The sequence below is a fragment of the Canis aureus genome, chromosome 10 (assembly GCF_053574225.1).
Source record: "Canis aureus isolate CA01 chromosome 10, VMU_Caureus_v.1.0, whole genome shotgun sequence".
In the NCBI taxonomy this organism is placed as follows: domain Eukaryota; kingdom Metazoa; phylum Chordata; class Mammalia; order Carnivora; family Canidae; genus Canis; species Canis aureus.
In genome coordinates, this window is record NC_135620.1 from 24,201,892 (window position 1) to 24,214,218 (window position 12,327).

The window sequence follows — 12,327 nt, forward strand, 5'->3', positions numbered from 1 at the left end:
TAGAGCTATGGGGAAAGTAAGTACTTATCCTAAGAATTTAAAAATCTCGATCTAGGGACGCCTGGGTGGCTCAGCGGTTGAGTATCTGCCTTTGGCTCAGGGAGTGATCCCAGGATTCGGGACCAAGTCCCACATCGGGCTCCGTGCACGGAGACTGCTTCTCTCTCTGCCTCTCTGTGTCTCATGAATAAATAAATAAAATCTTAAAAAAAAAAAATTTGGATTTAGGGATGCCTGGGTAGCTCAGTGGCAGAGCGTCTGCCTTCAGCTCGGGTGGTGATCTCAGGACCTAGGATCGAGTTCTGCATGGGGCTCCCTGCGTGGAGCCTGCTTCTCCCTCTATGTCTTTGCCTCTCTCTTTGTGTCTCTCATGAATAAATAAATATAATCTTTTAAAAAAGTGAAAATAAAAAACCTTAAAAAAATGAAAATCTGGATTTAATATGCATCTTTTGAGGTACTATTACTCTGGGAAAACTAATCTTTCTGAGCTCCAATTTCTTCTTACTTATAATGGGAATACTATCGGCCTCACAGTTTTAAGATTGATCAATTACGATAATGTACCTGAAGACATTTTGAATACTACACAATATAAGGTGGCATTCCAACTAAATTGAAATTCAAACCCCAAACTTTATTTATATAAAATTCGAATAGTACTAGAAATACAATGCCAAGCTCTGCTTGACCATGTTTTATAAAATTTCAGCAAGGCCCTGTGCATTACTAAGGATGGAGAGTAACAATGTTGAATGTTTCAAGACAATTCTGCCTTATAAATACTCTTCAGTAGAACTGTTAGATTTTCTTTCTACAGCCCTTAAAGTTTTGAAACAGTGAATACAAAATACAAAACTCAAAAGAACATTTTTATGACTGAATGCATAGCAATCATAGTAATGGAGTTATACCTTTGGTTCCATTTAATCAACAAAAAGTACAAACGCAAGTTTCTTTTGGGGAAAAGTGACATTCAATTGAAAGGTTTAAAAAAAAAAAGAAAGGTTAAATCTGTGACATATATAGAATTTTTTTAAGAGTGAGAAAGGAAAGAACACTATGAATAAAGTTTTAAGTCTGAGGATTGAATTTGCCTATACTGAATTAAGAAAATGAATGTATAGATATAAGCAGTGTCAAATTCCATCCTTAAAATACTTTTCTAAAAATGCTCTAGGCCCAGTGTGGGCCTTGAACTCATAACCCCAAGATCAAGAGTAGCATACCCCACCAACTGGGCCAGCCAGGGCGCCCCCTTAAAATACTCCTAATTGAAACTGTTCTAAAAGCTATACACAAGAGAAAGAAAGTTTCCTTTTTCTTTTCAAATTTTTATTTAAATTCTAGGTATTTAACAGAGTGCAATCTGGGTTTCAGGAGAAGAATTTAGTGGTTCATCACTTCCAAGAGAATATTTTCAAATACGTGATTTTAAAGGTATTTGCTTAGTAATGTTTTGCAGAGAAATCATTTAAATGAGTATCAACCAAGTATACTTAAAGAAGAGGGTGGAGAACTAACGAATCATTACTACAGAATTCTGATTTATAAGCTTCAAATAATGTGGCAGTGATTTTCATTTCTGATAGCCTAATCTCTTGTCTCAATTCCTGCTTCAAGTGCAAGGAAAGGATAGTTAAAATGTACTTTTTTCAACTGCTAATCTTTGTAATTACTAACAATGCTTCTCTAAAATTTCTTTTTTTTCTTTCAGATTTTATTTATTTGGGTAACAGAGAGCATGAGCAGGGGGGAGGAGACAGGGAGAGAGAGAAGCAGGTTCCAGGGCTGGGGTGGGGGGCTGCTGATGCAGGACTGGATACCAGGATCCTAGGATCAGGACCTGAGCAAAAGACAGAGGCTTAACCAAGTTAGCCACCCAGGTGCCCCTTCTCTAACATTTCTAAAATAAAAGCAAAACATTGCTCTTCTGCAAACTCAGAAAATGCCATTGAACTATAACATTAATTTTTTAAAGTTCAAGATATTTTGGTAATGAATATAAATCCTGCTTCTGTGTTATGTCTGCACCACTAATTATTGACAAATTGTAATTTTTCCTTATTCCTCACCTGTAAAATAGAGAGGATACCATTACCTTCCTTAGTGGATTGTTGTGCGAATGGCTAGTACCTCACAGAAAGGAGACAGTCAGTAAATGTTTACTTTCATACTCTTAACTGGAATTTTAACACTGAACCTAGGATATTGTTTAGAGTAAGATACGGGGTAACACTGAGCTTGACAGATGAATATGCAAATAATACTAGGTTTAATTTTTCAAGTTAAAAGGATTCCCTCAGGGATACCTGGGTGGCTCAGTGGTTGAGAGTCTGCCTTTGGCTCAGGGCGTGATCCCGGGGTCCTGGAATCGAGTCCCACATCTGGCTGCCTGCGGGGAGCCTGCTCCTCCCTCTGCCTAGGTCACTGCCTCTGTGTCTCTCATGAAAAAATAAATAATTTTTTAAAAGATTTTATTTATCTATTTATGAGAGAGAAAGAGAGAGAGAGAGAGAGGCAGAGACACAGGCAGAGGGAGAAGCAGGCTCCACGAAGGGAGCCAACACGGGACTCGATCCCAGGACTCCAGGATCAGGCCCTGGGCTGAAGACGGCGCTAAACCGCTGAGCCACCCGGGCTGCCCTAAATAAAATCTTAAAAAAAAAAAAAAAATTTCCCTCACTGTTTTGCCCAATGTACCAAATACCTTACGTTCCTAATGAGTTTGGTTCTTTCGGCCAATGAGGTCAGAGTTTCAGCCGTTGTCAAATTTCTATGTTGTTCAAAAATCTTGGAAAAATTTATGAATCATTAGTTTCCCCCCGACAGTTTATCTGTTCCCCCACTCTGCTGGCCTTGGGCTATGGCCGGACGCTAACTCGTACTAGTCAGGGAGCTCACTTTGCCCCCAAACTAAGGAGGAGAACCGAAAACACCGCGTCACGGGCTGTCGAGCTGTCAGTGATCCCCTGTACCTGCACCTTCACCTTCACCTGACCAGGTGAGTAAACTGAGGACGAAGGGAAGGAAGGGCTCGTGTGCAGCTTAAAGTCATCCCGTCCTTTCCTGCAATGCCACCGTCTGACAGAAGCAGGTGTCCTATCCAGAGGACTCTGAGCGCGACCACCGCAGAGCAGGAAAGGAACCCGTTCCGCTTGAGTGCCGCCCGATTCCGGACACGAAAACAGAGACCCCCTTTCGCCTGGCCACCAGCAGGGGCCCCGATGGGCTCAGGCCCGAAACAGACACCTTCCCTGGGACCCACAGCTGCCGCCTGCCGGTGCCACCGGCGGAAGAGACTACCACTCACCAGCGAACGGAGAGGTCGCAATTCCTCGCCTGGCGTCTGCCCTACACCCTCCTAGATCGAACTGCAAAGCGCGATGGCTGCCGAAGCACCAGCTCCCGTCAGCGACTTCCGGGCCGGGGGTGTGCCTCCCTCGCAATGGTCCGCAGGGCTACAGTTCCACGAGCCTAAAGTTCCGCCTCCTCGCGGTTCCGCCGCCAGTGCCCCGGCGGAGCGCGTCTGCTGCCTGGAGCCAGCCTTCCCGCGACCTGGTCTCCCCACGTCCGCCCCCGCCCCCCGCCCCCAAAGGCCTGCAGGGGCCCGAGGGCCTGGGCAGAGAAGGAAACGCGGGTCCGTAGCTTGGGAACATTATCCATGACATCTGTTCTTAAAAATACTACATTTAAAAATATATATATTTTAAAGTACACCTGTTTCTTGAATTCACAACTTACAAAACGCAATTATGTGCTAGATAACGTGTTAGATGCTAGGTTTTGAGCTAAACAAGACTGTCTTGATTCTGCTGTTCTTTAGTAATGGATTCATGTTACCTTCCTTAAATGTGTTTAAATAAGGATAGCTGGGTGCCTTGAATGGAAGTGTGATGCTCTCCAAATTGCTTTAAGTCAGGTTTCTAGGTAATGGGGACAGAGGAGGAGCTGTTTGGGGGTTAAGGAATAGGTTATTCCATAGAATAAAAACCTATATAACTTGCTCAAGCTGAATCTCCCCCTTTCTACTGCAGCCTCAGGAAATGCCTTATCCTAGTGTCTTCCCTTCACATTTGCCATTTCTTCTGCCAGAACAAATTTTCTACACCTCTCCTCTCCATCTATGTCATACCCACTCTTCAGATTTCAACACGGATAGCCCTCTCTCATCAAAACCTCCCTCCTAGGGATGTCTGTGTGGCTCAGTCCATTTTGCTTCCCACTCTTAATTTCCCCTCAGGTCATAATTTCAGTGTTTTGAGATCAGCCCCACAGAGGGTTTCATGCTTAGTCGGGAGTCAGCTTGAGATTCTTTCCCTCCCCCTCTATTCCTCTTGCACAACCACCCCCTCCTACTCTCTCTCTCAAATAAATAAATAAATAAAATCTTAAAAAAAAAAAAAAAAAAAAAAACCAAACCCAAAAATCTCAGGTCATCTGGGTGGCTCGGTTAAGCATCTGCCTTCAGCTCAGGTCATGATCCCAGGGTCCTGGGGTGGAGCCTCACATTGGGCTCCTTGCTTGGCTGGGAACCTGCTTCTCTCCCTCTGCCTGTTGTGTTCTGTCTCTCTCTCTTTCTGTCAAATAAATAATATCTTTTGAAAAAGAACAAAAACAACCTGCCTCCCCATATGGTTTTCCCAGCAACCGTACAATTAGCCTATTATCATTCAAGTTACCTTATAATTGCCCAAGTAAATATGTATTTGTGTAAAGTCTCCCCCAACAGACATTCTGTAAGCTTCCTAAGGTGAGGAACCATATCTGCTTATTCCTCTCTTAAACCTGTTTCCAGTGCTTGGCAAACAGTAAGTGATCAGTTCATATGAACAACTGATCCATTCATAAATGAAAAACTCCTAGGTACATTTTTGTTCTCAAGAGATTAAAGAATTGGGCCCCTGGGTGGCTTAGTCAGTTAAGTGTCTGCCTGTAGCTCAGGTCATGATTCTGGGGTCCTAGGATCGAGTCCTGCATTGGCTCTCCACTCAGTGAGGAGTCTGCCTCTCCCTCTCTCTCCTTGCCTGAGCTCCCCCGCTTGTACTCTCTCTCTGTGTCAAATAAAATATTTAAAAAAGGAGAGATATTGAAGAATTTCCCTAGAGTCCATTGATCTGAGCTAGAGGAAGTTGTTTTTCTTTTTTTTTTTTTTTTTCATTTACTTATGATAGTCACACAGAGAGAGAGAGAGAGGCAGAGACACAGGCAGAGGGAGAAGCAGGCTCCATGCACCGGGAGCCTGACGTGGGATTCGATCCCAGGTCTCCAGGATCGCGCCCTGGGCCAAAAGCAGGCGCCAAACCGCTGCGCCACCCAGGGATCCCGGAACTTGTTTTTCCATCTGGGTTCCCCTCTGCTCTCCTTTCCCACTTACCTACTCTTGAGTTTAGTTCGATTTGTTAAAATTGATGAGGAAATCTCATTTAAAATGGAGTCAGGAAGGGCGCCTGGCTGGCTCAGTCTGTGGAGGACTCAACTCTTGGTCTTCGGATCATGTGTGGAAGCCCCATGTTGGGTATAGAGATTAAATAAATAAATAAATAAATCGGGCAGCCTGGGTGACTCAGCAGTTTAGTGCTGCCTTTGGCCCAGGGTGTGATCCTGGAGACCCGGGATCGAGTCCCACATCGGGCTCCCTGCATGGAGCCTGCTTCTCCCTTTGCCTATGTCTCTGCCTCTCTCTCTCTCTCTCTCTCTGTGTGTGTCTCATGAATAAATAAATAAAATCTTAAAAAAAAAAAAAATATATATATATATATATCTTAAAAATACATCTATAAAGTAAAGTAAAATAGAGTCAGGAGCCAGAAGTAGGAGCTCTCATACCCTACCACTCTTCCTCCATAGGAAGATCCATAGGAAGATTCCTATTCCCATCCATAGGAAGATTCCTATTGGCAGATCCCAATAGGAAGAGACTTACCTTGCCTTCCCCGTAGGAAAAAGATTCTATTGTATTGTGGTAGCAGGAGGAAAGAATTTCTTTGTTCAGCAACAGCCCAGCCAATGAGAGACTGTCACAACTCAGCCAATGAAAAACTACTACATTAAAACTCTCAGTTTGTTTCAATGGGCTTTTTGTTAATAACAAATATCTCTCAACTTTGCCATTCCTCTATAAAGAGTGGTCCTCTCATTTATCCTCTAGACTTTCAAAGCCCTAGCTTGTGTCTTTGGAAATGCAATTCTCTGCTATTTCAGAATAAACTTTTTTTTTCCCCAGTAGGATAACTGACAGTTTTATTTTTAAGGTTAACAGTTTTTGTTTTGTTTTGTTTTAATTTTAGACAGAGTGCATAAGTCGGGTGGGGCAGAGGGAGAAGGAGAGAGAGAATCCCATAGGCTCCATGCTCAGTGTGGAGCCTGATGCAGGGCTCAAGCCCATGACTCTGGGATCAGGATCTGACCAGAAATCAAGACTTTGATACTCAACAAATAGAACCACCCAGGCAACCCTAAGGTCAACGGGTTTAACAAACACATTTAAGTAATCAAAGTCACTTCACTGGACTCCTAAAAATTGTAGCTCTTTCTTTCCTGGTATTGCTGGAATTTTAGTCAGCCTTTAAAAAATCTAAATACTGGGATCCCTGGGTGGCGCAGCGGTTTAGCACCTGCCTTTGGCCCAGGGTGCGATCCTGGAAACCCGGGATCGAATCCCACATCGGGCTTCCGATGCATGGAGCCTGCTTCTCCCTCTGCCTGTGTCTCTGCCTCTCTCTCTTTCTCTCTCTGTGACTATCATAAATAAATAAAAATTAAAAAAAAAATCTAAATACTTGCTGGCTTCAGCAACAAATTATAAAATGGCTAGCAATAAGGGAGTGTGACAATAAGCAAGACAGTGAATGTCTTTACTCAAGGACCTTTCCATTTGGCAGGGAAGTATGTTGGGTCACACCTAACTCTCAAAGAAGGTAGGGAGAGAGGGGATGATAATGTACAAAATGGTGGTGGCGGTGAGGGAGTGAAATGGATGGTGATGCCATGTTTGAGGAGAGTCTTAAAGGCTACATAGCATATTTTCCCACATTCTTTTTGGTAATTGTTGTTATAAAAGTAATACATATGAATTCTAAAAATCCAGAAAATACATCATGCAAACAAAAATCACCCCCAGTCTTACCTCACAGATTAAACCACTTTTATAAGATTATAATCAGACTATACACAGTTTTGTAAAATGGTTAAAATTAAAAACATTTATTACAGACAATTTACCATATAATTAAGTATTCTAAACTATGATTTTTTTATTAAGATTTTATTTGTTCATGAGAGACACACAGAGCGAGGCAGAGACGTAGGCGGAGGAAGAAGCAGGCTCCCCATGAGGAGCTTGATGCAGGACTTGGTCCCAGGACCCTGGGATCACAACTTGAGCTGAAGGCAGACACTCAACCACTGAGCTACCCAGGTGCTCCAAACTATGAATTTTAATGGATGCATTTAAAAAAAATTTTTTTAATTTACTTATGATAGTCACAGAGAGAGAGAGAGAGAGAGAGAGAGAGAGAGAGGCAGAGACACAGGCAGAGGGAGAAGCAGGCTCCATGCACCAGGAGCCCGACATGGGATTTGATCCCAGGTCTCCAGGATCGCGCCCTGGGCCAAAGGCAGGCGCCAAACCGCTGCGCCACCCAGGGATCCCAGCATTTTTAATAGAATATAAGAGATAAGACTATGCTTCTAAAGTCACCAGCCACTTAGTGTTTCTGTGTATGTAAAATGGGGATTAATGTCCAGAGGGATGATGTAAGAGAGAATAACATACAAAAAGGAAGAGAGATTTGAAAAGTACCAGGCAAGTATGATTTGACTGGGTAGATTTGAAGTGGACTATTTGGGACCTTGGCTCCCAAACTGTAGAGCACTTTATGGGTTTCCAGTAGAGCAGGAACACATTCAGTATTGTTTTTGAAAGTTTGCTCTGGCAGCAGTATGTGGGTTGACCTGGAACAGTTTGCCTGAAAACCGAGGTCAGGAATGAGGCCGCTCCACTCATGCAGGTGAGAGGGAAGAGAGGCCTGGGTTGGGTCAGTGGGAACTGAGAAACACAGAGTTGTGTGTGAGAAACTGTAAACATTGAAACCTATAAGATTTCATGATTGATGGCATGTTAGTAGCAAAAAATAAAGGAGATATCAAAGTCCAAAATTTTAACTTGGATTACTTCTCTATCCACTATAACAAACCTCACTTCAGGTTACTGACATCTCTGGTTTACTGCAACAACTCCATTCTTCTCCCTACAATCAGTGACCATCACAGCTGTTGTTTTTTGTTTTGTTTTGTTTTTTAAGTAAGTTTTAGGCCCAATGTGGGGCTCAAAGTCATGACCCCAAGATTAAGAGTCGCATGCTCCACCCACTGAGCCAGCCAGGCACCCTGGATTTTTTTTTTTTTTTTTTTAACGAATTCATCTTAAAGCATGAATTGGATCAAATTACTCCTCTCTTTACAACTCTTCAAGTGCTTCCCAAGGCTTATTAGCTCCTTACAATGCCTTACAAGACTCTTGTTGCTCTGGCCCCCTCTACTTCTCCAATCTTCTCTCTTGCCATTCTGTCTTGCTCACCACAGCAAGATCATTCCTGTCTCTGCACTTTTGTAGGTACTGTTCGCTTTGGCCAGCGCCCTTCTTCTTCCCATTTTCTCTCTTTGTATAGCTAATTGTCTCATCCTTCAGATCATACCTTAAATGTCACCTCTTATCCAGACCATCCTAACCAAATCAGGCTCCAACAAGCTATTCTCTCAGTACCAGTACTTCACTAGCACAAATTTTACACTTAAAAATATGTGCTTACATACAGTTTTCTTTTTTTTGTCTTAAAGATTTTATTTATTTATTTGACAGAGAGTGCACATGCACAAGAAGGAGGAGGGTTAGGGGGAAAATGAGAGGGAGAAGCAGACTCCCTGTGAAGCAGGGAGCCCAATGTCCTGGGATCATCATCTGAGCCAAAGGCAGACGATTAACCAAGTGAGCCACCCAGGCACCCCTACAGTTTTCTTTTGCTTCCTCCACTGTAAAATTCACAGTAGGAAGAGATCTTGTCTGTCCTGTTCTGTTTTTGCTTGGTGCTTAGCAAGTACCCGGCATATGGAAGCCACTTAATATTTGTTGAATAAATTAATCAGGGCAGCCCAGGTGGCTCAATGGTTGATGGCATTGAGTGGTGCCTTCAGCCCAGGATGTGATCTTGGAGACCCAGGATTGAGTCCCACGTCAGGTTCCCTGCATGGAGCCTGCTTCTCCCTCTGCCTGTGTCTCTGCCTCTCTCTCTCTTTCTCTCTCTCTCTCTCTCCTGAATAAATAAAATCTTATAAAAAAATTTAAAAAAGAATAATCAACAAATGAAGGAACTGGTGACATCATTCAGCAGAAAGTACGATGAAAAGATGGGTTTTATTTTTTATTTATTTTTAAACATTTTAATTTATTTATTCATGAGAGACACAGAGAGAGGCAGAAACATAGAGGAAGAAGCAGGCTCCCTGTGGGGACCCTGATGGGGGAATCAATCCCAGGGCCCCGGGGATCACAACCTGAGCCAAAGGCAGATGCTTGACCACTGAGCCTCCCAGACACCCCAAAAAGATGGGTTTTAGAGGGGAAGATGCATCCCAGATCTCTGATACTGTGGTGCTAAGGTGTTTGCAAAGGGTATAGGGACAGAGGGAATTATTTTGTTAGAAAAGGAAAATAAATTGGCACTTGATATTGTACTTCCAGTGCTGCCTGGGCAGATGGGGCCTGACCAGTTACTCTATTAGGTCTGTAACAGATGGGACACAATGTACAATAATAGGTAGGAACCCAAAAGAATTAAAGAGGACATAATTCAGAAACAAGTGCTAGTAATATGATTTAGGCTATACTTCAAACATGAACTTGTAGTAGTGAATTAATGAGGGGCAAAATAGTCAGAAGATGGGAAAAAATGACACTTTAAATTAATTCATTCAAAAACATTTAATGAACACCTGTTAATGGTGAGTCCCCAAGTCAAGTGCTGGTAATACGGATGTGAAAAGGACACAGTCCTTGGTTTCTACTCTCTGAGGGTCTAAACAAGGAGACAGATATGAAATCAAAATAATTACCTTAAAATGGGCAGGATATATATAGAATTTTCTTCCACTGAAGAAAGGCAAACATAGACCCAAGTATTTAATTATGAGAAGTGCTATGAAAAAAAATAATAAGCAGTATAAAAGGGATAGAGTGAGCAGGAATGGTATGCTATTGTATGGGATGTTCAGAGAAGGGGTCAACAATAAGTTAACATTTGAATAAAGGCTGAAGGGGTAGAGACTGAGCCACATGTGTATCTTGAGGAAGAGCGTCTGAGGTAATGGAAATAAGTGTAAAAGGCAGGCTTGTGGTTGGGTAGCTAGAGAAATAGCAGTGGAATGACTGAGATAGAGTGTGGAAGCTAAGACAGGAGGTAGCAGGGCAAGGTCACGTAGAACTTTGAAGGCTGAGTAGGACTTTGGATTTTACTCAGTGCGAGATGAGAAAAGCCATACAGAGGAACTTTATGGAACAGGCATAGGGAGCAATTACAGGTGTTGGGGGTACAGGAAAATAAAGACAGAATCAGTATTGAGGACTCACTTCAACATGTAGGATGGATTGGAGAGAAGGAAACCAGAAAACTATGCCAGTATTTTCAGTGCAAGATGTTGAAAATTAACCAGTGGGCAGTGAGAATGGCAAGAACTACATAAAGATGAAAAGTTTTCAAAGAAAACAATGGGATTTGCTGGCGTGGTGTGAGATGAGTGTTCTTGGGATATAGCTTCAGAGCCGCTGACTTTAGATACAAACAGATGTCCTGTCAGGCAAATGAGGTCAAAGGAACTGTTCTTAAAATGGTGTCACAAGAGTTTCAGAACAAACCTGTTGTTTGTAACTGAAACCGTTTTATTGGTATGTTTGAAATAGAACATGTTTTAAATAATTAAAGGACCTAAAATAATTCCCCCTATTCTGTAAAGTAAATAGAATTGCTCCTGTTTATCAGCTGACAATTCAACAGTGATGAGCAGGCAGGCAAAGGGGCCCTAGTGTGTGAGCCTGACTCCACTTCTGCATGTCAGCAAATTTTATTAGGAATGCCTATCTACCTCTTTTGGGTCTAAAATAAAGAATAAACTTAATTTATTTTTTAAAAAAGATTTTATTTATTTATTAGAGAGAGAGAGATAGAACGCAGAAGCAGAGGGAGCAGCAGGCAGTGGGAGAGGGAGAAGCAGAAGCAGGCTCTGGGCTCTGCAGGGAGCCTGATATAGGGCTTGATCCCAGGACCCCGGGATCATGGCCTGAGCCCAGGCAGACTCTCAACCAACTGAGCCACCCAGGAGCCCCGTAAAAAATCAACCTTAATGGAATATTCTTTGTATAGTTCTGTCTCCTTGCTGAGACTCTGCAGTATCACTTATTTTTTTGCTTATCATTTTCTGCAGTGGAAGGCTTTGAAAATAATGTGCAGAAAATCTGATACATACATACATGAAGGGCATATCTATGGCAGAAGGGTCCTGTTGTTCTGGAAAACAAGGATAAAAAGGTAGAATATATTCTTGACATCAGTTTAGGAAAATGTATGGTACTGTAGGGTAGATACAGGTAGTTAATTAAAAAAAAATCAGTACCCTTAACAACTGATAATAGCACTAACAATTGATATTTATGTAGCCACACTTTAAGAAGTCAGAGAAGGATGTGACAATGTGTAGGTGACACTTAAAAAGAAAATTACCGGGCAGCCTGGGTGGCTCAGTGGTTTAGCTCCACTTTCAGCCTAGGGAGTGATCCTGGAGACCCGGGATCGAGTCCCACGTCGGGCTCCCTGCATGGAGCCTGCTTCTTCCTCTGCCTGTGTCTCTGCCTCTGCCTCTCTCTCTCTGTGTCTATCATGAATAAATAAATAAAATCTTTTAAAAAGTTACCTTTTTAAGTATGCTGTTTCACCTCAATTCCTTTTTTTTTTTTTTATTTATTTATGATAGTCACACACAGAGAGAGAGAGAGAGAGAGAGAGGCAGAGACATAGGCAGAAGGGGAAGCAGGCTCCATGCACCGGGAGCCCGACGTGGGATTCGATCCCGGGTCTCCAGGATCGCGCCCTGGGCCAAAGGCAGGCGCCAAACCGCTGCGCCACCCAGGGATCCCATGTTTCACCTCAATTCTTAAACTTCATATTGTCCCTGAGGGTGGGCAGCTACTTTTCAAAATATTTTAAAACTGACTATTGAAAATGTAAAAAAAAACTTCTGAAGAGACTTAACCATAGGTTTTTGGGGAATAATAAC

At 42.5% G+C, this 12,327-nt stretch overlaps 1 protein-coding gene and 1 long non-coding RNA gene across 3 annotated transcripts in view; one reads left to right on the top strand and one right to left on the bottom strand.

Moving 5' to 3' along the window:
- The window catches only part of SAR1B (secretion associated Ras related GTPase 1B), a 29,971-nt gene extending 26,500 nt beyond the window's left edge, over positions 1–3,471 (bottom strand). Inside the window, exon 1 of the mRNA XM_077911719.1 lies at positions 3,314–3,471. The gene's annotated coding sequence lies outside the window, so the exon portion shown is untranslated. The remainder of the gene's footprint in view (positions 1–3,313) is intronic.
- LOC144322115 (uncharacterized) overlaps positions 1–12,327 on the top strand; it is a 43,671-nt gene that overhangs the window by 31,035 nt on the left and 309 nt on the right. Inside the window, exon 5 of one of the 2 annotated variants that reach the window (XR_013387683.1) lies at positions 1,351–4,339. The exons of the other annotated variant lie outside the window; for it this stretch is intronic. This is a non-coding gene — a long non-coding RNA (uncharacterized LOC144322115). Of the gene's footprint in view, positions 1–1,350; positions 4,340–12,327 lie in introns of those variants that run through there. 2 annotated transcript variants of the gene reach the window in all.